The sequence below is a fragment of the Adiantum capillus-veneris genome, chromosome 14 (assembly GCF_014529385.1).
Source record: "Adiantum capillus-veneris isolate H3 chromosome 14, ASM1452938v2, whole genome shotgun sequence".
Taxonomy (NCBI): domain Eukaryota; kingdom Viridiplantae; phylum Streptophyta; class Polypodiopsida; order Polypodiales; family Pteridaceae; genus Adiantum; species Adiantum capillus-veneris.
The window spans coordinates 73419670-73444895 of record NC_140944.1 but is presented as its reverse complement, the minus strand read 5'-3'; positions in this window follow the sequence as shown (position 1 = coordinate 73444895).

The following is a 25226-nucleotide window of genomic DNA, read 5'->3' as shown; positions in this document are numbered from 1 at the left end:
ACCATACTTGGAGCTTGAATAGTCATGGATGGTCCTTTCATGCTCATTCAAACAATTACTACCTCATCTTTTTTGGATACTCTTTCCTGTTTAAAGCGACACTCTCTTCATTTGAGATTCAGCTATTCGTTCTTCCTCGACTCTTTGTGATGGTACAATCTGTCTAACACATGGTCTGCCAGAACTCTTCTAGCCTTAACAGTACCTCTCAATTCAGCCATAGGTATGGTTGGATGTTTCTCAGACACTTCCATGTCCTCATTAATCACTATTACTCTTCCAAAGGAATCTATAGAATCCGGATCCTCAACCGCATAGTACTTGTGCACCATTTACATCCACATAGCAATTGGAGTCGTGATAAACATCCACCCTTTCAGGAGGAATTCTTGATACATCTCCACCTTCATAATAATAATTACCATTGGCATCCTAATAAATGCTAGCATCATGTTGGTTAGGATACTTTATCTCTAGCTCAATCTTGTTGTTCTTAGCAAAGATACATGAGGTATCTGTTACCATGTTTCCACCATGAATGCTCATAGTTGATCCTTTGGTAGCCATCTCGTACAACAAATACTCGGATGAAGTACTAGAGTCTTCCTGTATAGTAGTTAAGGGATCTAGGTCAAACTGGTTGACACTCTCTTATGTTGACACTCTACCCACTTGACTTTTTACGCTCTTAGCTTGCAATTTGAAAAAAATTCCTGACCTCAAATACATATGAAATTGTAATCATAATTTCAAACTTGAAATCTTTCCTTGGGCACTTTCTCCTTTTCTGATTGTGTTGAATTCCTCTTGTATCTACACAAGTATGGTTAATTTGTTCTCAAGCATTGCAATTGAAATGTGGAAACAATTAATTATGTACACAATTGCCTTTCAAATTCCACACAAGTGAACTCAAAATAGTACTCCAGTCAGTCTTCTCACTAAAAGATAGTTGGAATTTTGGTGGTGAGTAGATCAGAGCTATGAGGTCAAAACCTAGACAGAAGTCCAATTTCTACCAACAAGATGTCTATCATGATAGACAACTATCTGCCGCCTATAAAGGTCAAGTTTAAGGATTTCACCACTTGGCAATTTCCTGCCTTTCTTCCTTTGATCTAATTCTATCTAGATTGCCTCCATCTCCTCTTATATTTGAGCATCAGTCTTTGAGGTGCCCGCTTCATCTTCTTTGTTTGACTCGTCCAGAATCCTCTGAGTTTTAGGATCTGGTCTACCTTCTTGTTCCTTATCTTGCAACTCCTTCTCCTGTTGCTCATCATGATAATCCATATCAAGTTGCTGCTCCCATTGGTCATTGGCTAGCTCATTCACTTCCTTCATCAGTTACTTACCCTTGTCTTTAGTCTTGTCTTACTCCTTTGGCCTCAGTTGACTTTTTAGGGTCTCAAAATTCTTTTGCATCCAGTGGTAATTCTGGATCTACTTCCTCATTCTTTTTGGTGATATATTCATTGAAGTATTCCATCTCGAATTTCAAAATGTTTGGCAGTTTTTTCCTTGGCTTGATGTTAGGCTTCCAATTGAAATCCAAGTCTCCACGAAGGGACCTTTGTATTGCGTATTCTTCAAGCATCAAGTCCATCTTGGCATGCTTCCTTGATTGAATGGCCTCAACTGCTTTTTTTATCCTCTTCAACCTTTTTCTTGCCTCTCCGGTGTTCTGTTAATCTTTCCTCTTTGGTCAGAGGTACCATCTCAAGCTTTCTTCCATTGACAATTGCTCTTATTTGGAGGGCCCTTCTTTCAGGCTCTTCATCACCTTCATCTTCTTCATCCCTCTGCTCAAACCAATCTATTTGTGATAGGGGTTGAGGAAATTGTTTCTTGATGTTTAAAGCCTTTTAAATTATCTTTGTGATAATGTCACCACCGCTGATGTATTTGGGTGCAACATTTCTCAAATTTGTCAATGATAGTAGCACATGAGTTGCGTGATCAATGAAGGCCATGTGTCCACATTTGATAGCCCAATTGAAGGTAGAAGCCATCGATACCATAGGATTTGTAAACCGTGGCATCCTCTTGCTTAAGCACAGTATACATTGATTGTTTATCCTGCACATTGATCTGGATTCTTGATTTGATATGTCATTGGTGGAGGTATGGCATGTGGTTTTCTTATTGAACTCCACATATTGGGATGCCTTTCCTTCACACTATGCCCTTGGTGTGATAGCGTGCATGCCAGAGATATGATTTCTATAGAGATCTTGATTTGAGTTGGATCTCCATCCAATCTTGTCACTGTGCAAGTCCCATCTTTTTGAATTGTCTCGATGAGTTGGTGCACCCTCTTTATGTTGGTTGATATAGGTTTTTAGCATCAAGAAGTCGTAAATTCCCACCTTCTACATTGTTCGATTTAGCCCATCTTCCTTCAGGTATTTCCTTAGTTGTTTAGGTAGCAATACCAATTCCACATGATTGGCATTTGTATCTCTATGCATGTCCGAGTAGTATCACTACAGATTTCTTGTCCAATTTCTTCCTTTGAAATCCATGTTGTTGTTGGTTTTACGGTCTTGTTGACTATGGTGAAGTTTGGAGCAACTTCCACATCGGCTGAGGAAGTGGTTGCCTTCTTCTTTGGAGATATCTACATGATGAGACCTCATTTTTGCAATCATAGTTGTATTCGAATTTTTATAGCATTCCTAGATCCAATTAGTCTTATGAGATGCATGTGACATGATATGATTGGATTTAGGGTTAGCATGCTATGATATAGATTAGCTTTATAGTCAATGCCAAATGTTGGCTTGTCCACCCCTCCTATTCTTGCTTCTGCCTCTGAATTGGTTTTACACTTCTAGACTCCGAGATACAATGATAATGACTTCCATGTAAGTAGAGAGTTCTTCTTGAGGTGTAGCTTCATACATGATTCCCACAAAACTATACTAATGATTCCATAGGATCAAACTCATGTTATCTTCCAAAAATACACAAATCCTTTTATATCGCGATATAAATTAAAGGTGTGGGATTTGTTTGGACATTTTCTCTTAGGCATGTGTTTTGTCATGCTCACTAATGCAATGTGTTTTGTCATGCTCATTGATTCCTAAACCATCTTGTAGCTGGATTTGACCACCTTCCATGTATTTCCCCATTTATTTTCTGGATTCTGGCTTGATTCTTTAACACACTACTGAATTTTTGTACAAATCATGTCATTCTTGGTGAGCATGCCCCATTAAGCCTGGGGATGAAAATTGAAACCACCATATTTTGAAAACCCTCCATACCACTCCTTTATTTTTTATATCGTGATATAAAATAGACTATTGCAAAATGGATGATCTACTTCAACTTGCTTTACCACCTTGGTTGCCATATACTTCTAGGCCTCTATCCTAATTTTCAAACCTTTATACATGATTTTGGTCAAAGTTTGACCATTTTTCGGCTTTTTTCACTTCCTCCTTTGTGGATTTTGATCTTGGCTTGATGTTGAAGTGTTCCATGCTGCTGATGAGTCCTATTCATCTTGCAAAATCCTTGGGTGATGATCACAACCTCTGAAAACACATAAATTTAGTGTATCCTTTTATATCACGATATAAAAGGACTTCTCATATTTTTTCCTTGTTTGAAGTGTAGGCTCAAGCCACATGTTTATCATCATATCCAACGTTTCTTGCCTTGCTTTCATGACCTTCTAACCATTGAGTATGATGGTCTGTATGTTGCAAGCTTTTGGCCCTTCCTTTATTACTGCTTACTCCCTTGATATGCATGTATAATTATGATAATAGTATGCATGAAACATGTTAAAAGAATGTATGCAATAAGTGTGAGTGAAATTAAAACTCCCTGTGAAAACATACAAGTCATTTATCGGTCTCTATATCTCGATATAAAGTCTATACAGCGTATATGTTAGTTGTTTCACATATAATCATGCCACCATGTCAGTAAGGTCTTAGGACATGCACACATCAATTTTGGTACATTTTGGGAGTTGTTTCCAGGGGTTTTCATAATGTTGTCGCATTTTGGAATCCGAGATCATATTACCGACTCCTGATGCAGTGCCCATTAGACCTTCTGTTGATTGTCTATCACTACCAGTCCTTATGGATCCTTTCTATGCAGGCGGTTCACCCATTGATGTTCACTTTACCAAGAACGACCATTTGACACCTTTTTTCCGGCGATTTCGTTGTTTAACATGCTTGGTTGAACTTTTGACAATGATAATTCATGGTCTTATCCGTCTATCCATTGACAATCACCATGTCAAGTTTGGTGGCCATCGGATGCGTGTCTTAGCCGTTAGCTCCATGTGACGCTTTGTCCACACTAATTTTTTTCTATGTTTTGGTCATCAAATTGGTGTCATACCATTATCAAGCATTGGGGTCAAGTTCCTGAAGTCTTGCCCTAGCTATACCTAGATTTTCACCCCGTTTTGGTCACTTTTTCTAGCCTGTGTTCCCCGTGTGCCCAAAGAATTAGGGTTTCTCGGACCGTTGCGATAATGGGTAACATCATGTGCACATCTAGCCCTATGTGCATGCGGACAAGCTACACATTCATTTTTGGCCTAGGATATCTTACAAGAATGTTCTGGCACCTTTGTGAGCCTATATGTAGGACGTGCATGACCAACCAGTTTTAGTTAGTATGCATATCCTCTAGTTGCGCAAGGCAGAATCAAGCGTTATTACACGATCATGGGCGTCTGAAACTGTATGGATTGTAGAGCATTTTTTATATTTCAAATTTTTGTTAGTGTTACTTCCTTGTGGTAAGCAATGATAACAACCTTCCAAAGTATACGATGTAGTCGCTCTTAAAAAGTGTAGTCACCCATAAAGAAAGCGATCCATTTATGTAACATTTATCAAGCATGCAATATTAATAACCAAATGATTGTCTACACCATATTGAACACCACCATATCTCAATAGTGCTACAATACTAATTATATTTCTCAAAATTGAGGTAGTAGTGTATAACATCATAGAAACAATCTCAAGATACCTATAAGATCTATGTGATTGGCCTTGAACTCAAATTTTTCTATTCAGTAGGGAATCTATGCTCACACATGTAGGCGTGGGTGTGGGTGTGTGCGTGCGTGTGTGTGTGTGTGTGTGTGTGTGTGTGTGTGTGTGTGTGTGTGTGTGTGTGTGTGTGTGTGTGTGTGTGTGTGTGTGTGTGTGAGAGAGAGAGAGAGAGAGAGAGAGGAGAAGAAGACGAAGATAATTTGAACATCGTAGGAAACTATCCCAAGAGACCTTAAAGATCTATTTGATGAAGAGAGTTGAACTCAAGACCTGCTATTCAAGAGGGAAATGACATAACCAATCTACCACACTTGTGTGATAAAAAGGTTATACCATTTTCTTCTTCTTGTTAGCACACACACACACCCAAACACACATACCCAAGAAGAAGAGAGGGATTTGGAGCTTATAAAGCTTAGCTTTGTGCTATTATTCTACACTATTTCTAGATTTGATCAAATTTATTACAGAAATTAGTGCCATTATTTCTACATGGAAAAAAACCTTTCTAAAAAATTTCCATGTGGAGATGAAGATATATCCGATTCTCTATTCTATTATTTCTATGTGGGAAAAAAACTCCCTCGAAAATTTTTATGTGGAAATGAAGATATTTATGATTGATGAAAATGAAAAAAAAAAACATGCTGGAAAAGTTATATTTCCACTTTGGATATTTATTACCATAAGGAACCAACAAAGCAGTGAAAATTATATTAATAGTAGAAACGAGACAAAATTACAGTGTAGCACCATGTGCACCATGAGACACCAGTATTCCATGTTCAAGACCATGCCCATAACAGGGAGACTCTCCCTTTACAAAACAGATTCATAAAGTTCTTTTGACTAGACCCAAACAGCTAAGGATGAACAAGCCGAACATATATATCTTAACAGTCATCACTTCTTAAGAGAGTCGATCATTCCTTGAATCCTCTCAATGAAGCTTTCGACTTTGGAAATGACGTTGAAAGCCGCACGAGAGGATTCTAGGTTAGTAGCAAGCATATTCTTGATTTTAGCTAACTTCCTCTTATTGATGGGGAGCATCCTCTACCTGCAAATCCAGGTGAGCTTTTTCCACGTCCTTGATGATCTAGTTCCTCAGATAGTAAAGGTTGGCTTCGTTGACTTTGGTTTTGAACACCTGTAGATAAGTCCACAAACAAAGCTTTCGGGCTAGGATTCCGGTAAGCCACATTAAACACATGACAGCTTCTCAATTTCTAGATAATCCATAAAAACTCTTCCCTAGTGCAGTTCTAAAAGCAAGACAAAAAAAAGACAGAGTCACCTAGCAAAAGTTTTCTCCAAGAAATAGGATGTTCGAGCACAATAGTTAATGGGGACAGAATGACAGCAGATTGAGGACAGTTTAGAAAATAAAGAAAAGTGGACTCCACTTCTACATTGCATCTGAGACAGATTCCTGTGAATAGGCCTACGTTGAGACTTTTCTCCCCCGTCCTAATGGCTCTGTGGTGTATGAGCCACAGGAGGACTGATTTTTTTGGTTGAATTGAAGCGTCCCGAAGATTTGAATTTAAAAATCCACTACCTCCTGTCGAGGATGACGTTCGAGCGTTTGTTCAAAGTGTTGTGTAGTGAGGAGGTGATGTCCCTTAGCACCAATTGTGGGTGTTGGAGTTTGAACCCACCTTTCCAACCAAAGGCATTGGGTGGGACACAATCTTTAAGAGAGAGCTTCCATAGTTCAGAACCGGGGAAAACCTCTAGCCTGGCTAGAATGAGCGTGAGTTCCCATGGTTGGAGGGGAAATTGGAGAAGAAGTTCCTCGACTGATTTCCAGTCTATGTAGCTGTTGATTCCAAAGAACAACCCAAGTGGTAATACCTTTGTTATGACATTGAAGTGCCATCCTTATATCCGTGTTAGAGATAGAAGGTAGGGGTATAGGGGCCACCAAATGGAGTCGTATTTCCATAATTCATTAGCTCAGTTATTCCCCCAGAAGATAGGCAGATTGGTACTTGCCCTATTCCACGCACCCCACAAAGATACCAGTACGTCTGACCCTTTAGCCTTGATGGGGAAAGGGCCAAAAAAATTAGTGATCCAACTCGTTTTCTGCTTCTTCCAGCTAGCCAAATCAAAGTTATTTATTTTCCTAAACAAGAGGAGCACCCATTCCTGACTGGTATCTTCTAGGGCACGGATGAGGAGTTTGACGATGATTTTATCTGCCCACTTGTTAATGTTTTTCACTCCTAGGTTGGCTGCATCTTTCTTAAATGGGTCACCTCCTCAAAGGAAGCTCCTGCAATATTTGCTTATGACACTCAGATGAGAGTCGGGAGGACGCCAACAGTTGAGAAAAAACAAAATATAAGCTAAAAGAAAATGATTAATTACAATGACTTTTCAAGCCAGTGAGCCTTGGAAGCCTTTCCATCTTTCCAGCTTGGCCCTGAAACATTCTAAAACCCAATCCCACCTTTGTCTTAGGGAGACCTTGAATTCGAAGGGGATGCCGAGCAGCCTAAATCCTTCAACCTGTTTAATCATAGAGAATCCTTAATTGAGAATCCAACCCGACAATAGGGACTGAGAGGATCTGACCCCTGCCTTCTGATTGATTGAAGAACCAGAAGTAGTGCAGAAGATTTACATTGCCGACCAAAATTCTAGCTACGACTTACCTTTGTTGCTTAGCAAGGCATTTGTGTCGTCAGCAAATTGAGAAAGACATTGTTGATTGTCACTTTCTAGCAAGGGAATACCTTTAATAATACCCTGTGTCATCTTCCCTTTGACCAGGCAGTTGAGGCCATCTGCACTAACAACAAACAGAAGGGGGGCCAACGGGCAACCCTGTCTAATAGACCTATTGAGCTCAAAGTAATCAGACAGTGCTTCATTAAGAGAGACTCTCGCTCTAACATGCCCAAACAAAGTGGTTATATATCAGATCAACCCCTTTTCAAAGACCATCTTTTCCAGGCTAAGTAAGATAAAGGACCATTCAAGGCAGTCATAAGCTTTGTCAAAGTTAATTTTGACGAATACATAATCCAAACCCAAGTCTTGAGTGTGTTTGTTTCCTTCCAAGAGAGCAATGACCGCCTCAATGATCCTCCTTCCTTTTATAAAGTCTTTTTATTCTGAACAAATCCATTTCATAAGGATAGGGGTAATTTGAAGAGAAACCACTTTGGCAAAACTTTTATAGCGGGTGTTGAGCATCATGAGAGGTCTCCACAATTAGAGAGGTTTTCCTTGGCACCTTTCTTATTCAAAAGTTTGATGATCCCCATGTTGACAGAGAAAGGGAGAGCATGATACCTAGCAGCTTCCTCCCAAACTTTCAGGAGGCAGGGGGCAAGGGTGTCTTTAAACATTCGGAAAAATTGTCTTCTATAGAGAATGGTAGGCAAGAAATTGGCAGGCCCTCTAAGTAGATGTTCAAAATTCTTAGAAAAAAGTAAATCAGTGAGTCCTCCCTGCTGTTTGTGGCATACGATGCATCCATCAAAAATGAAACCCCACTTCGAAGCATCAGTCCCAAGTAATGTATCTCCCCTCAAGTGACTCAAGCTAGAGAAGACATTTGGAAATTCAGATAGAAGGTGGTCCCTTGAGAAGACAGTTTTTGAGCCGATCTCCCCTTTTCAATTTTGGAAATCAAGGCTGCAATCGAGGCACTGGCACTGCTGATAAGAAATTTTTTTCTCAAATGGAACAATTACATATAATATATGGGAATATATAATTTCTCACATGTATTTCTTGATGAGAATCATGTTTCCTTTATGCAAAAGATTTCTCCACGTTCGAAATTCATTAGGGAATATATCATGAAGTTTTTGTCATGCATGCAGGCCACGTTAAAGACTCTGCCATGTGGAGAGTACAGTTTTCCACATTCCCATGACTTGTGAGCTAGCTATCTACTAGCCTATACTTGGTGCTGTACTGCTAGGAGATTATAAATTCTCCCTTAGAAATTAGCTTGTTCAAAGGTATTTTTTACACTCAAGCTCATCATCATCATCAATCTAAGATTATACACTCGTCATCATCAATCACTTGTGAAATTATGGCCGGGCTGTCGACATTCACTCCTGCGACTTGTCCTATGTGCTTGCAGACATATGTAAGTTACTATTTATAACACATAAACGCTCTATGCCTCAGATGATGACATCTTGATATATACTGCACATATATATGTATGAAATTATTTATTTGCATAACTATATATATATATATATATATATATATATATATATATATATATATATATATATAAGTGCAGACATAAATTCATATGAAATGTATACATTTTACTTTTATATATATGTTTTCATATATATATATATATATATATATATATATTCACACATGTGTATCTACTTAACACAATATGGCAGAGGGGAGTTCCCTTTACACGTGGTGCAAGCTGCTAGATGAAGGAAAAATGACAAAAGTGAGAGAAGCTCATGTGCACACGATAAAGAGGGGGAGCGAGAGAGAGAGAGAGAGAGAGAGAGAGAGAGAGAGAGAGAGAGGAAGTCTTCGGCAGTGGCGGCTGGCCGTTCTCGTAGTATAAATATGTATGCATCTATACATACATATGTACATATATATATGTGCGTGTTTATACATGCATGCATGCACACGTGTATTATGTATGTATGCATATACCTGAGTGGTCACAACAAGAAGTACTCCTCATGTTTTGGCCTTTATAAATGACATTGTTGGGATTTTCTAATCTTCTTGAAACATGATTATGCAGATGAAAGGACCAATATCAGTGAGCTGAGAAGCATGCAAAAATGTGTGGCACACACATAGCAGTTGTGCAACTAGTATGGCTGGTAACATGTACTAGAGCACTTTCTCTGCACGCTACCAAGACTAGAACCCCATCCCATGTAATACTTCTCCTTGTTACCTCACCATTCCCACATCACCCCTCCCTTCTCTTAACTTGCTCCATCATTGATAGCTTGTAATATATTTTGGATGAAGCACAAAATTGCATGAGTTAGATAACTAGAAATAATTAGGGAACAACTTAGCATGTACACATAATATATCCCTTCTAGGTTTGTCATATTTTTCAGCTTTGTAATCAAACCTTGTAAAATTTGGAGAAGACATGAGTGTGTGGTTATTTTCTGAAAATCTTGGAAACTATTGTATTCTTTAGCTATATCCTCTATGTGTTATTGTATACTATGGTTGATCTTTAACTTTTGTAAAGATCTTGTTTTGGACCATGCTAGAACAATCTGAACTTGCAAATTCATAGTGAAATCATCTCTCCATATGCGATCACATTGAAGGCATGTGATATTGTACCTACAAGGAGTTATAATGTGTACAATCGCATTACAATGTCATAGTAGACTCAACTCCAAAAATTGAACTTGCGACAAACTCAAAATTTTGAGTGGAGTAGTGTGAAATGTGCTTCATTGAGTCCTTTAGTGAATACGTCTACAATCATCTAATCACTTGGACAATGTTCATTCATGATTGTACCTTTCTTTACTGCTTGTCACACATAATGATAATGCATTGAACTATATTTGGAGTTGCTATATTGAACATATTTTAGCAAAACTAATTGCACTCTGGTTATCACATCGAAGTGGTGTGCTAGTGAGAGGAGAATGGCCAATTATTGGAGAGATTGCTAAATCCATGCTATCTCTCGAGCCTCTAGAAATGCAGCTATCCTACTTTAAAAGTTAAAAAGACATGCAAAGGAATTTAACCAAAATATTATCATTTATTAATTTAGACTATTGACTTTACAAGATCTATGCAGAAACAATCTTCTTTTATAGATGAACCTTGTCAGCAAATATTTTAACATAATTTGTACTGACTTTTTAACTAATGTCAGCAAGCTTCAATGGGTTAATGATGATACTCATTCTTGTAGTAAGACTATCTTTCTTTTTCTAAATGAAGAAAAATCCACTAGCACATTATTATATCCAAAGAAAACTCACATTAGTTATCCATACTTGTGGCTACTAGTAAATAATTATTGAACAACGTAAAGAAACATGAGCCATTTATAGAGCCTAACTTGCATATTTTGGACAAAGAGAAATCCCAAGAGTTATTTTCTCTAGATAGAACCTTTGTATACCCTACCGAGCAGTGACACATGCAAAAATGTTTTACTAGCATACAATGAGAGGTTAACCACTTCTTGTATAGCAAATGTCTAATATAAGTAACCAACCACGTAGTCCAGAGCAGTCTACACAAGTCAAGAAAAGAGAGCAAAACCAATCCATGGTGATGCGACAGGGAGACTTGCAACCATCCCTCCATCAATAAAACTATACAAGAAAGAGGGTAGGCATCTAAATTATTGCAGTGATGGAGCACTGCCACCAAAACCAACACCTCTGCCAAAGCAAAGCCTAGCTCCAGCTTCAAGTTCCCTGAAAGACGGTTGAAAGCATTCATATAAGACCTAGGGTAACTGAACCTAGGATCCTCCTCCCTACCTCCCCTTATATAGGCTAGCTCCTAGAACTTGCCCTAAACGGATCCCCAGTCCGCACTAGTCCAGCCGGCCCTTGGCCTAGGTCCCTGACGCCGTAGGTTGGGCCTTGCCTCGTAGGAGCCTTGTCCTGGCATTACTTCCCCCTTAAGGAAGAGAATTTTCGTCCTCGAAAACACAAGTTGTAATATCTTCTTAAGAATACTGATGTTTTCTTTACTGACGTCCCATAAGTGATCCAGTTGTTTGTATGACCGATAATTGCTGCAGTGAGGAGGTTCAATGAAACCAAGAGCAACATCTTGATTTTCAACATTGTTTTCCGTTTGCCACCAGTTGGTAACTCCATTTATGACTCACTTGAGTGCTGTAAAGGATTAACCACAACTAAGAGTTGTCCGAAGGCATAACCAATTTCCAGATCTTCTGAAGGTACTAGAATAATGCAATGAAACCTTGGCGTAACTTTCCATGCAGTTGTGAGCCTGCTCATCCCTAATGAAGGTTACATGCCAACATACTTTGTCAGCACACCTGGTAAGTCCTTGACGTATAAAAGTATTGACACAATCTCCAACCCCACCACAAGAGGTGTTCAAAAGTCAAAATTCTAGAATAGGGAGAAAAGCATCTATTCAGAAATGCGTTGTGCTAACGTATTCTCTTAGTGGATCCTTTAGCACAAGATTACTCTTTGTAATCTACCTATCCCCTTGGATAACTGACAGCAGTGAGGTGTGTTTTCCTCACGGTTTACAGACAGTAGTCCCAGATGACTGGTAAACGGGGAATCACAATAGTGTTTAACATTGGTGAAGAATCAACAATGTTTGAAATAACCATCGTGGTTAACTTGAAAAAATTCACAAACGCCCAAACCGAGCCATGACCTCTATTGGTGATTAGTACATCCAAAAGTAATCTCATAGAGATAGTGCACATAGAGTGCAAAATGCTTCATAAGCAACAACGTGAGGAATATGCATGTCGTTCCAAAGCAGCCTTTGCTAAACATTAGGACCCATAACACCTAGTGTGCATGCATTTAGCAAAAACTAACCCGAACCTGTATATCCATAATGAGCCTTGCCAATACTTATGGAAAAATGTGATGCGCATAACACACATTAAAGAAAGAATGTAAATAGTTCTGAAAAGAAACTAAATACTTCCAATCGCAATCTTTTGCAAACCTTGTTGAAACGTCTGAATGGCAATAGAAGGTAAAACATTGATCACTTCTAGGTACAGACAATGAAACTTTTTCATTTACAACTTATAGCCTTGCTATATGTATAAACAACCATCTGTAATGTTGTTTAGCAGTACTTGTACCTTAACAAGTCATTCTAAGTATCCGACAATTTATGGCCACGAAATTGCTCCTGATACATCGTGCTAAAAATGGTCTAGAAAACAGATGTGACCAGCACCTAGGGACTTTGTCGTGACACATAATTGAAATAATGGCGCCAGTGTTAGTCTAGAGACTCATATTCTCCACATGTGGAATATGTCTCATGTAAGGATGTGTAAAAAAAGAACATCCTTCAAGTACAAGATGTACTTGTGTGTGGAGGTAATTGCAAACACTCTATGACGAGAGTGAGAGGGACCCTCATCAGCCTTGCTCCACACTGGCTAAACCGAATGCCTTGAGTTCTTAGACCATGTTGTATCCCATGTGACAACATGTGCCAAATTGAATCCTACAAATGGCTTCATAACAACATAATGTACATTGGACATTACTGCCCAAAATACGTGTTTTGACATGCCCTTGGCATGGCCTTGACATATTCAAGCATATTTAAACGTCTTGAAAAACCCAAGTAATGTAGACTAAAAACTGGAATAACATCAAATCAATAGATGCGTACCTGGAGATTGAACTGAATGTTCACTTACCCATATTGAAAGACAGAGGAGCACGTCTCCCACCTGTGAAAAAACCAAGAAACATTGCACTAGAAACCATGGGTGTTGCCTTCGCAATCCAAACCCGTTGGGTAGAATCTACGTAGGCAACTCCTTGGTAAGACCCTTTGTAGAAACTGCTCAACTAGTAGGTAGTGGTAACCCATAGTCAACCGTGTACAAAATGATTGGAATCAACTTGAAAAGTGTGTTTGTGTGCTACCGTGTTTGGTAGATTGCGGAATTATTTCCTTGAAACTATAACTGGGAGAGATCAACTGTGATCCTTAATGCCTATGGGGTGATGTAACAATCACCCGCCGGGGCTTACCCCAGAACAGTATGTCCATAGACACTCGTAGTGCTATAGAGAGAGCAAGAAATCCTCCGAAATGACAAGACTCGTGCTCGTCCATTAATGTCAAGATGTTGGATGTGTACTTCATTGGGCAACTATGTTCAATCCTAAGCGCAAGAACCCAAGGAATGGCAGTAGTTGGATCTTACCCAAGATCTGCCAATGGATCTTAGCCAGCGTGTGTGGCTCATAGCCTTTATGGAAAGTAGTGTTCAATCGACGAAACGATGAAGACTAATGTGAATGGCATCTTGGCCAAGTTCTAGTTGAGAGGGAGAGCACTGTGGCTCATGTGGACTCCCAAAGAAAAGATGTATGAAAATATTCTTAGAAAGTTTTCATTATTCTTGAGAGAAATAAGAAAAAGAGAGAGAAGAAGAGCATGCTGGGCTGAGGAACTTTCCTTAAATTTGTAGTGTGTGTGTGCCCAGAATGTGTGCTCTTAGACATCGTACGCCTGATTGGAAGCTTATCCTATAAGCATGCAACAGTCTGCCTGTATAATGCTGTCATCGAGAGAGGAAAAGGAAAAAACAAGCCACAGCTTGCCCCGTTTACCATGTATGGGGTCGTGACTTTAGGACGACTTAGCATTGGCACTTTGCCCGTATAGTAAGTCCTTGTAGTGTTGGTGTGTGTTGATAGCAACCAACAAGCAGAGTAAACAATCCATCCTTAGTCTGTCCTTGACAGAGTGGCGAGTGTGATAGTGGAAGCGTAATGCATGAAATGGTAGAATTAAATCCACCTCACTAGCATGCCTTGCATGCAAAAATGTAAGCCCTTATGGAGATTGATGGCCTCAAGCGTGAGAAACCATAAGTGCCTTGTACAGTTTAGACTAGTAGGGATTATGTAAGTTGATATTCCCTATTTTGGAAGTTCCCCAAAGACGTGCTTCTTCTAAAATTGCCAAAGCACGTTATGGTGCACTATGACAGTAATTGCCAAGTAAAGTGTAAACAAGGAAAAACAAGAAAAACTTAAACTTGGCTAACCTAGTCGTTGTTGCTGCAACCAGTTGTCATGAAATTTGGAAGGAAAAACTCATTCCATAATGTCTTATAGCCATATCTGCACAGACGTCGTCGTATATCCTATACACCTGTGTGGTACATAATGAAATAACCTGCAAACACATTTCCTATTACTTCCCAAGTTTGGATTCTTAAAACAGATGCCAAACGGGAGAAGCCACAATGCCGCAGATCCCTAAATTGAAGCCTTGCTTCACCAAAATCTGTTAGTTCTAATAGCCAACTGATGCGGCTATTGACATACAGAGAGCATGAGAAAACGACTCGACCTTGTCGAACAATTTCAATTGGAATGAACTAATACTGTGTGGCAAACACCCGCTAGCAGCTACTGGAAATAATAACAAGGAGTTGTCCATGCCGAGCGACTGGATGTGCTAATTTCCTTGAGAGTCCAAAACACTACCAATTGTCTATGGAGTGGAATCAAATTGAACCGCTGAGAAACCGTGCTCATTAAGTACGCCACTTTGTACCATTGAGTAGTAAGAATTATCGGCCGTGCCAATCCCTGTAAGTATCAGCTCCTTTTGCATGGCTTGAATATTATGTAGTCAAGCCCTGTTCGATGTTGATCTCTCAACCAAACAATGTCTCTTTGTAAACAAAGCAGTGGAAAAAGTTGACTGCGTACGAAACTTGTCACAAGCTGTGCTTGTGCTTGCATGCAAGAGCTACATAGCATGTTTGAAAGCATAATCAAGCCAAAACAAAAGCTATTGCATACCTTGGTGATGATTTCTGTGGACTTCTCGAGTCGTGCTTGAGGACTTGTTGTAGCCCTAACCATGGTAGGGTTTATCTTTGTCAAGTTCTGCCTCCAGCAACGTGTTTTGAATCAACCAATAACCATCATCCATGTTGTACTCTCCTTGTCAGGATTGCTCCATGTTTGCCCTTGCTGAACTAAGGCAACCTTTACTTTCCATGCTTGAAGGACGAGGAGACCTGTAAAATTCCATGAATTTAGGACATAAAACCTTTAACTTAAGTTGCTTACTGGCTTGTATGATAATGCATGTCGTAGCATCCACAAATCCAATGTAGTAGCTCGTAGTTGTCGTATGCATGAGGCCATAGTCTTGGATTAATCCCATGCTTTAAAGGAATAATCCTCATAGGCACCACCAGACACAGATAATTATCCATGCTAATTATACTCGCAACCTCAAATTTGGGAGATAACCAAAATTTTATTGCGTCTGGAAGTGTTGGCGTGATTCAAAAAGGGTCTGAAATGCGATTTCGCTGCTGCCTGCAACGCTATGTCGTGTTGAGCACTGGGGTCGATTGACAACACTCCATGAGAGGGGGGGACCTTGGGCGTGGGTACCCTCCCTTGTACAAACATATTGCCCTGAGGCCTTATGGCCTTGGGCATGTCAGTTTGAAACGAAGAAAAAAATAATTTATTTTTATAATAAAAAAAGCCCTGTAATTGGCCATGGCGATGGCGCAGGGCGTAGTGAGCAGAAACCTGAGGACAGATTTCTGTCCATGGCAAACCGGGGCCCTGCCCTGTGTCAAATTTTACTAGTAGAGGAACTGTGATCCTAAAGAGCCCAACCCCATGGGGTTTCATGCACCTCGAGCTTGCCCGCTTCCTCAAAACAAGCCCCCTTGCACGTAGGTCTTCGACCTTGGCTCCCTCGGATTGCGAAGCATGGCTGCACACGCCATGACGGCTTGAGGACCAGAAAGAGAGAGAGAGAGAGAGAGAGAGAGAGAGAGAGAGAGAGAGAGAGAGAGAGAGAGAGAGAGAGAGAGAGAGAGAGAGAGAGGGAGAGAGAGAGAGGACATGCAACCCTGTAGCAGCCAATCAACCCTTCTCCTTCCCTCCTCCATAGCTTTCCTCTGCCCTAGCTCTGATACCAATAAAAGACCTAGGGTAATTGAACCTGTAATCCTCCTCCCTACCACCCCTTATATAGGCTAGCTCCTAGCACTTTCCCTAAACGTATCCCCAGTCCGCACTGGTCCAACCGGCCCTTGGCCTAGGTCCCTGACCCCCTAGGTTGGGCCTTGCCCCGTAGGACCCTTGTCCTGACAGTTCACAAGCACCACCCTTGTCACCACAACATCCTCATACTCCATGATAACCATCCGTGTCTCCAAACCTTTGCCGATCACTATCCAGTGGAGGAGGACCTCTTGATTTGTCACCTCGAGGACCACCCATTGGTCGGCCAAGAGGTCTTGATGATAGTGCACAGGTTCCTCTGATGGCTATGGAGTCGTAGGCACCTCTCATCTTCAAACCCTAGAGAAGACAGAACAATAATGCTTCCCCCTCTTTGATCACACTATCTCAAACACACACATCACACACACATAGAAACACGTTCACACAACATGGAGTGCATACACATGACAAAAAGAAAAGAGAGAAATTACCAGGAGATGATAAGCTCCTTGCCTCTTGTAGGAGTAGTTTATTGTGCTACGCCACTTTTGATGTTATCCGTGAAAATGGGTGCTTCACTATGTACAAGATGTTGGTTTCCTCACTTGTCAATCCATATTTTGTTCTTGTGAATAGCAAGGGGGCAATTGGGCATGGTAATCCCAAGTTCATGCTTACATCTATACTGATTACAGTCAAAGCAATAGCCTTTTTGTGTGTTGTTTCCATGCACTTCACATTCTAGAAAGATGCATGGAAACGGTGCATGAAAAGGCTAATGCATTGACTGTAATTAGTATAGATGTAATCATGAAATTAGGATTACATTTGTCGTGTACAAGAATAGACTATGGATTGAGAAGAGAGGCCACCATTATCATATACATAAGGAAGCACCCATTCTCACGGATAACATAAAAAATGGCATGGCACAATAATGTGCTCCTACAAGAGGCATGTAGCTAATCATGTCATGGTAATTTCTCTTTTTTTTTTTTTGTGTATACATTGCATGTTGTGTGCACGCGCTTTTATGTGTGTGTTTGAGAGAGAGAAACCAGAGAGGAGGAAGGAGAACTGCTACGTAACTATCACTAGTGTGCACAACTATCGCAACATCAAACAGTCATTGTATCCACTTTGGAATAGGATCATCCATAATTAAGCTAATTACCCTACATAATTGGATTTCTTTATGTGAGGAGTGTTAACATATGGAAATAGCTATATTTCTCTAGCACAAATTTCCATGTAGCCAACGAAGGCTATTATATAAGCTTTGCCTCTCTCTCTCTCTCTCTCTCTCTCTCTCTCTCACACACACACACACACACACACACACACGCATGTCCAGGCAGGTCTTTGTGAGTGTCTCACAAATACCTTACCTTGTTGGCCTCAAATGTCCTTAGTGTTTGTTTGGTTGGGGAGACCAAATGCTTTCTCTTTTTCCTCTTTCTTTCTCTATATATTTTTTGGTGTTTGAATCTGTTTTATTTAGGTCGTCTTATCTATTTGTTTTTGTCTTTATTTTTATTCTACTTTAGAATTGGAAGGACCTGTCTTCATGCTTGTCTATTATTTTCTCTCTCTTTTTCAAAAATTGAAGATCTCATATCTTTTTATAAATTAATCAATCAATCATTAGAGTATTATTACCACTATAAGCATGCTTATGTACCCTTAAATTGTTTACTAGCCATTGACATTTTCAAGAACCAATATTTATTATTATTTATTTTAAATAAATCAATTTGATGTGATGGTTTCCACATAGGACATTCCATGTGTAATGGTGGTCGCCATCATTCACCTGACATCTCCTACGTGTCAACTCAATGTTGATGTGGCAACCTCTCACATGTATCTATGTATGTGAGTAAGTGAGAGTGTGCATGTGCATATATGTGTGAGTGTGTGCATGCATGTGCGGATGTGATTGCATGTATCTGTGCATTTGTGAGAGCAAATGTGCATGTGTGTGTGATATGTGATGGGTATGTGCAAGTATGATGAGTGTGTTTGTGTTTGAAAATATCTTCTTATACAAGACCCACACAGGAGAGATTGCAATAAATGATATATTAAATAACAACAGTCTATTTTCAATTAACTCCCAAGAAACTGCTCATCAACAATCTTGACAAGTAAGCCTCAAATGATCATAAATAGCTTGGATGTCAAATTATAAATCGATTAACATAGAGTAAGATGTTTTGATCATCGTAACATCTTGAGAATATAACAAATTTGTTATTGTAATGTTGTCCTTGGAGAAAGCCGTTACTGATTGTAGTTCAACAAGAAAGTCCAACTGTTATCTGCCACCATCCAAACAAGCAAGAAGTTACATCTATCTTACTTAATTTGAAAAGACAAGTGTCATAGCTAGATCCCAGTTGTCACCCCTATCACACCTTTCTACAATGTGTAGAAAGACCATCCTAGGGACACCATGCTATTAGAAATTAGACTTTATAAACGTGGTAAGTACTTCAAGTATGTCAGTCTACATAAGTTATATATACAACGTGCCAAAATGAATCCACTTTTTATGCTTGAGCCATCAAGGAGGGAGTCCACCAGTTTTCATGCCATCAAGGTCTTGCTCTATTCATAAATTGGACAGAGTCCTATTCATACAATAGACTAGATTTTGAAACAAATTATAATCTTCCCTTAGAAGAGACCTCACTTTAGGATTTTGTTGGAAACTATGAATTAGATTTCCATGTCATCTCCATGGTGTACAAGTGTGCATGTAACCCGTTACTACACAATGTCCTCATCTTATGTATTTGTCAAATCGTAAAGTGATAGCATAAATGCAAGATGTGTATAACTTTCAATCCCTTCACACCCTCATTTAAAGCATGGATAAGCTACTAAATTAGCATAGAAATTACCAATCATATTGTGGCTATCAAACTTTTGACAAAGCCTTGTCTGTAAATAGACCAACATCTTAAGTATAACCAACCCTCCTCTCAGAGGAACCTTAGTTGAGGATTTTTTTCTTGTGATCAAACTATATATTTTACCAAAATTATTTTTAAAACACCTTGAATAATAAAGATCGTGCATGAGTCCTTTAAGTAAAGCTCATACAAGATAGTCCTTGTCTTGTTGAGCTAGAGTTGCTACGATCTTACCTTATGGAGGTCATAATTGTCATCTTAACACTAGAATGGTAACCTAACAGGACATAAAAGTGTCCTTTCAGGGTTTTGGGAAAATTTTCCAAAACCATAGTAGATCCACTCATTTTGAAAAATCCTTTCATGAGCTTATAGTTCAATAACTACTACATATGGAAAAAATGAGAAACTTGTAATTTTTCTCATCCCTTGGTCACTACAAGCCTCCAAAGTTGATGGACCAGTGCATTTTGCCCAAAACAGCAATTTCTTCGATTGATTGCATATAAATAAGAGTGGAGATTTTTGTAGGACATGAGATAAAATGCCCTGTTAACTTCAATGGGTTGGTGACCAAAACATATGGTTGCTTTTACCTCACTTTTTTTTTCGGCAAAAAAAATAGGTACAAAAAAGTTGCATTTTTGTCATTCTGCGGACCTATCATCAAAGTTTCTATAGTCACGCTCAATACAGATACTATATACATGTTTTCTTAGTTCCCTTTGGGCCTCTGGATTCAAAAGGAGCCATGGAGCATGTCAAAAGGATAATGGATCTCTTACAATTGGAACCTTGGGGGCAATGATAAAGTGTTAAATACAACAAACATGAAAAAACTGGGTTTAGCATTATGAGCTCTAGAAACCCATAGAAACTACTCAATATCTAGCCAAATTTGTAGTCTATGATTAGATATGGTCACTACCTACAAAATACACACAATTGGCCTAAGAAACTAGCAATATTGAGAAAGTTATACTTGCTACTCTAAAATGTATCGTATTCTTCAACAATCAAAAAACTCAACCATCATCATATACTATGCTATATAGCATATTAGGTCCCCCAAAACTCAAGGAAGATTAGCTTTATGTTATACATTACACTTACACAATCAAAATTGAATTTGGATATCAAGAAAGCCACCAAAAAAATCATAAAAGTGCTAATTTTGGCCAAAAAAAAAAAGGATTATGCAATTCTTGTAAATTGGTCATAACTTTCAATTTTAACACTTAGCTCTCCCTACAAGCATCAAAACATATTGAGAACTATGAAGGCCTAACCTCTAGTTATCTCAACCTCACAAACATGAAGTTTAGAGTGGTATAGTTGCCAAAAATTGAAAAAAAGCCAAAAACAGGACTCGTTTTTTCACACACTTTAGGTTCAAAAATGTTGTGGAAGAGTAAGGTTAATGGTGAGATCGATACTATAAAAAAAATGCTAAGTTTTTTTCAACTCATAAGGCAACTTTGTGGATATATAGCACCTAGAAATTCATTTTCATACTCTTCAAATAATTCAAGCAAAATGGTCACTTAACAAGACACAAAAGTGTCCAAGGACATAAAAGTGTCCTGTTACCATTCTAGTGTTAAGCACTTTTTGTTAGACATGTTATCACATCAATTGTTTTCCCAAATCTACCGAGTAGTTAGTGCATTTTTGGCATGCATGGGACACATAAATGACTTTTCATCCAACTTTTGCACACAACCACTCTTATGTCTTTAATGAACAAGTGCATAAAGTAAAAATAACCTCTGGTCACCCAAATCAGAAGGATGAGACAATAATCACAATTATTGTCTAGTCTCCAAATTTTCACAAGATCAAATTTTGGCCAGTAACTATAACTTACACACCTTCTCTTCAAAGCACATATGCAAAGAAGCTCAAAAAATATACAACAAATTGACAACTCAATGGTTTTTTGCACTTTCAGGCATGAAAAAGTCTACCATACATCAAATCCTTTGGTTTTTGAACCAAAACTAGGTACCATCATATCAAAACCTATTCTAACCTATTTCATGTTAGGAATTGGATAGTGCTAGCTATGGTGGATGAAAGAGAAACATAGCTTCAATGTGTGAGCGTGTGTGTAAGCAAGGTTATCACTCAAGTGAATTAGGTTCCAAGATAGAATTAGCTTGGAATCATAAACACAATCTTGAGTATTGACTTAGCTTAGCACAAGCTCACCATAGACAAGCATGCAGTGCAAAATGAAGTTGTTTTTTATTGATTCAAGAAATGAGCTTTAAGTAGCTCTACAGCCTTGCTCGACAGTATGTGGGATAAATACACTCTCCTCTCCTTGACTCACACCTTAGGACAAAGCTCACACTTTACAATCCTCCCCTTGAGGTTTGGATTAAGACAAGATACTGAAGATGCATGATCCACACAGGCTAACAAAATCCACATAGGATGGTGATATCCACACAGAAAAATAAAGTCCACAAAGGATGGTGATATCCACACAGGATGGTAGAATCCACACAAGAAAGATCCACAAAGGATGGTGACGTCCACACAGGATGATAAGCTGGTATCCACACAGGAAAAAACCTCCCCTACAAGTAGAGAGTCTGCATCTTTGAAACGGGTCTTCCCAAATGTTGCCTTTGTCTTCATCCTTTTTGTCTTCTACTATGTGAGTTGATACTCTGTCAGGTCTCTTGCCTTCATTGCTTCTGCTATTTCTGCTTTCTCCACTGCTACTGCCTCCACTTGAGTAGCACCGAGAAGGAGAGTGTCCCTTCCTACCACATTTGTTGCAAGGTTTGTTTGTGTAGCAATCTTTCGCTACGTGTCCCATTCTTCCACATTCATAACACTTTCTTCTGTTTGTTGATGTTGATGGTGAATATCTTCCCCTTGAAGATGTTGCGATGAAAACTCCTTCTATTGGGGTGAGTGAACCTCTTCGCTTTCTTTCTTCTACTTGGACTGAGTTGATGACATCTTGGAATGGTGGTGCTAGTTATTTTTTTTCAAGAATTGTGACTAAGTGGTCATAAGAGGGTGGAAGTGTACTTAAAAGTATGGCCACTTTGTCATCTTCTGGTACTTCAACTTGGATGTAAGTGAGCTGTGTGATAATCCTCTTAAGCCTGTTCACTAGGCTAGCAATGTCCTCCCCTTCAATCATAGTAACTTTGTAAAGCTGTCTTTTAAGACTAACTTTGCTTCTCTTGGCCCTAGCTCCAAAATTACTTTCTAGGACATGCCAGGCTTCATGTGCATGCTTACATTCATCTATGAAATGCACATAGTTATCATGCAAAGAAGTGATGATAATTCCCAATGCTTGTTCGTCCTTGGCCAAATTCTGTGCACTTGCTATGAGTGTAGATGCCCTAGTGTGCACTCCATCGGGTTCGGCTTGTTTCTCTAAGACAATGCTAATGACAGATCACAAACATTTTTTCATAGGTAGCCTCTTAACTTCGTTTGCCAAGTGTGAAATCCCTCCCCATTGAATTTCTCTATTCCTTTGTCCCCCATTTGTGCCAATAGAGAGGTCTTAGCTTAGGAGACTCTCCTAGCCAGTGTCTGCCTCTTTACACAGCGCACAATTGATGATAGAGAAATTTATTTGCAAGTTATTGTGCTTGGCTGCAAGATTTGAAAAGAGAGTAAAAGAAAATTCCTTTGAACTTTGTGAAGCTCCTCTTCACTGTTGATAAAGCCCCTCTTCATAGAAGTCACCTTTGGTCGGGTTCTTTGATGCCTTTGAGGCTTTGAAATCTTTAGGGTGCCTCGTTGTATTTTAGTGGGAGCTAGCACTTACAGGGTTCTTGGAGGCTTTGAAGTCTTTTGGAGGTTTGCCTTGGAGCCGGTGCATAGGGTGGGAGCACCCCTTTGTGGGAAGGTAGGAGCTTTTGAAGCTCGGATGTCGTAAGACGGGACTGCCTGCGGGAATGCCCCCCTGTGAGGGGGGTAGGCTTATGCTCTTGAGGCTCGACGTGGGAAGGGGGGGCCCAACAGGGGCGGACCCGAAGTTGATTTTAAATGCAGTTGAGCGCACAGGCGACTGGGTGTGGCCGGACGGCCAGGCAGGCGCGGGGTCAGGCTAGGAGGGTTCAAGGCAGTCGATCGCGGCCGATCAAATCAAGCGCGGGCGCCGGCAAAGCAGGAACGGACGCGGGGTAGGCTGTGCACGGTCGGCCGGTAGCTGCAGTCGTTCGGAACTGACTTTTACAATTTAGAACGGTTAAGCATGCCTTTCAAATCCGCCAGAGTTCCCAAAGTGTGGGTGGACCTTTTCCTTTAAAAAGGGTCAAATCCCCCTAAAAACAAGACGTTCCCACCACGTGGGCTCAAGTGTGGAAAAGGTTGATGAGCATTAAATGAGTCAAAACACACACACACAAAGGATTAGCTATCGCAGAAAATAAAGAATGAAGCTTTGTAAGTTTGAATCTTTGTTCAAAGTGTTAATTGACAAAATCTAGCTCAAATTTTGTGTGGTTGTGCTTGATTGAAAGCTCTCGAGGCAGGCTACGCACACACACCAATTGCAAATGCCAAGTATCCTAAAATAAGGAGCAGCAATTGTATGCAAAATGCAAGTTCTTGATGGAAATTGAATGCAATCTAATGCTAATTAGGCTTCCAATCAGCCAGCGAGTAGTGGCTCAAGAGTCTTTAGCTCAAGAACATGCTCATGCTAGCCAATGGAATCATTAGGAAATTTTGCAGGTCATTTGGAGGGCCTTCTAAGAAAATGTATTTTTTGCACTCTCTCTAGAAAAAATGGCAAATAATAGAGCTGGGTCTTTCATAGTAAAAGTTCAAAAAGTGTACTTTAAGTAGATTCCTTGCTCTTCTGAACATTCGTTCGTAGTGATTGAGGGATAATTCTCTTTTCAATTGCATTGAATGAACCTCATCAATATGGAGGGAATGAGGCTAACATGGAGGGACGAAGGCGCAACCGCTATTCACTTTCCATTAAACCTGCACATTTGGCTAATGGAGCACTCCTCAAATGGCACAAATGTTACCCAAAAACGAGCCAAATATCACCTTCACATTGATTTGGACAATGAGTACCAAGAATTGATTAAGCATAGTAAAACAAACACACATATACCGCCCGCTTCCATAGACACGATCAGAGCTCAGGGAGCTAAACACATAGATATCTGGATGAGAGGCTCTCTCTACCCTTGGACAGCCCTTTCATATTAAAGCAACTTACAGTGGCCATGGAGCAAACATGGCATATGATGAGTTCAATAATATTTCTATGGACCTGCAGATGTTACAGAAGAGAATGGTGGAGTTTTACAACATCACATTTGAAGAGTCACGAGGGGTATTACATTTTGTGTTAAAAGTGGATGAGTGTGAGCTTGTTAAAGAGAAAAAGCTAGAGCGTGTTACTATTACTCTAATGAATAGAGCCCTCTCAAAGTGTCCTAGTGATGATCCTTTGTATTTTAGTGTTCAATCAGAATCTAACATATGGTGGCTTGGTGCGTTTGAGGTAAGCGAGATTCTCAGGTAAGCTCAAATGTTCACATCTACTTAAATCTCAT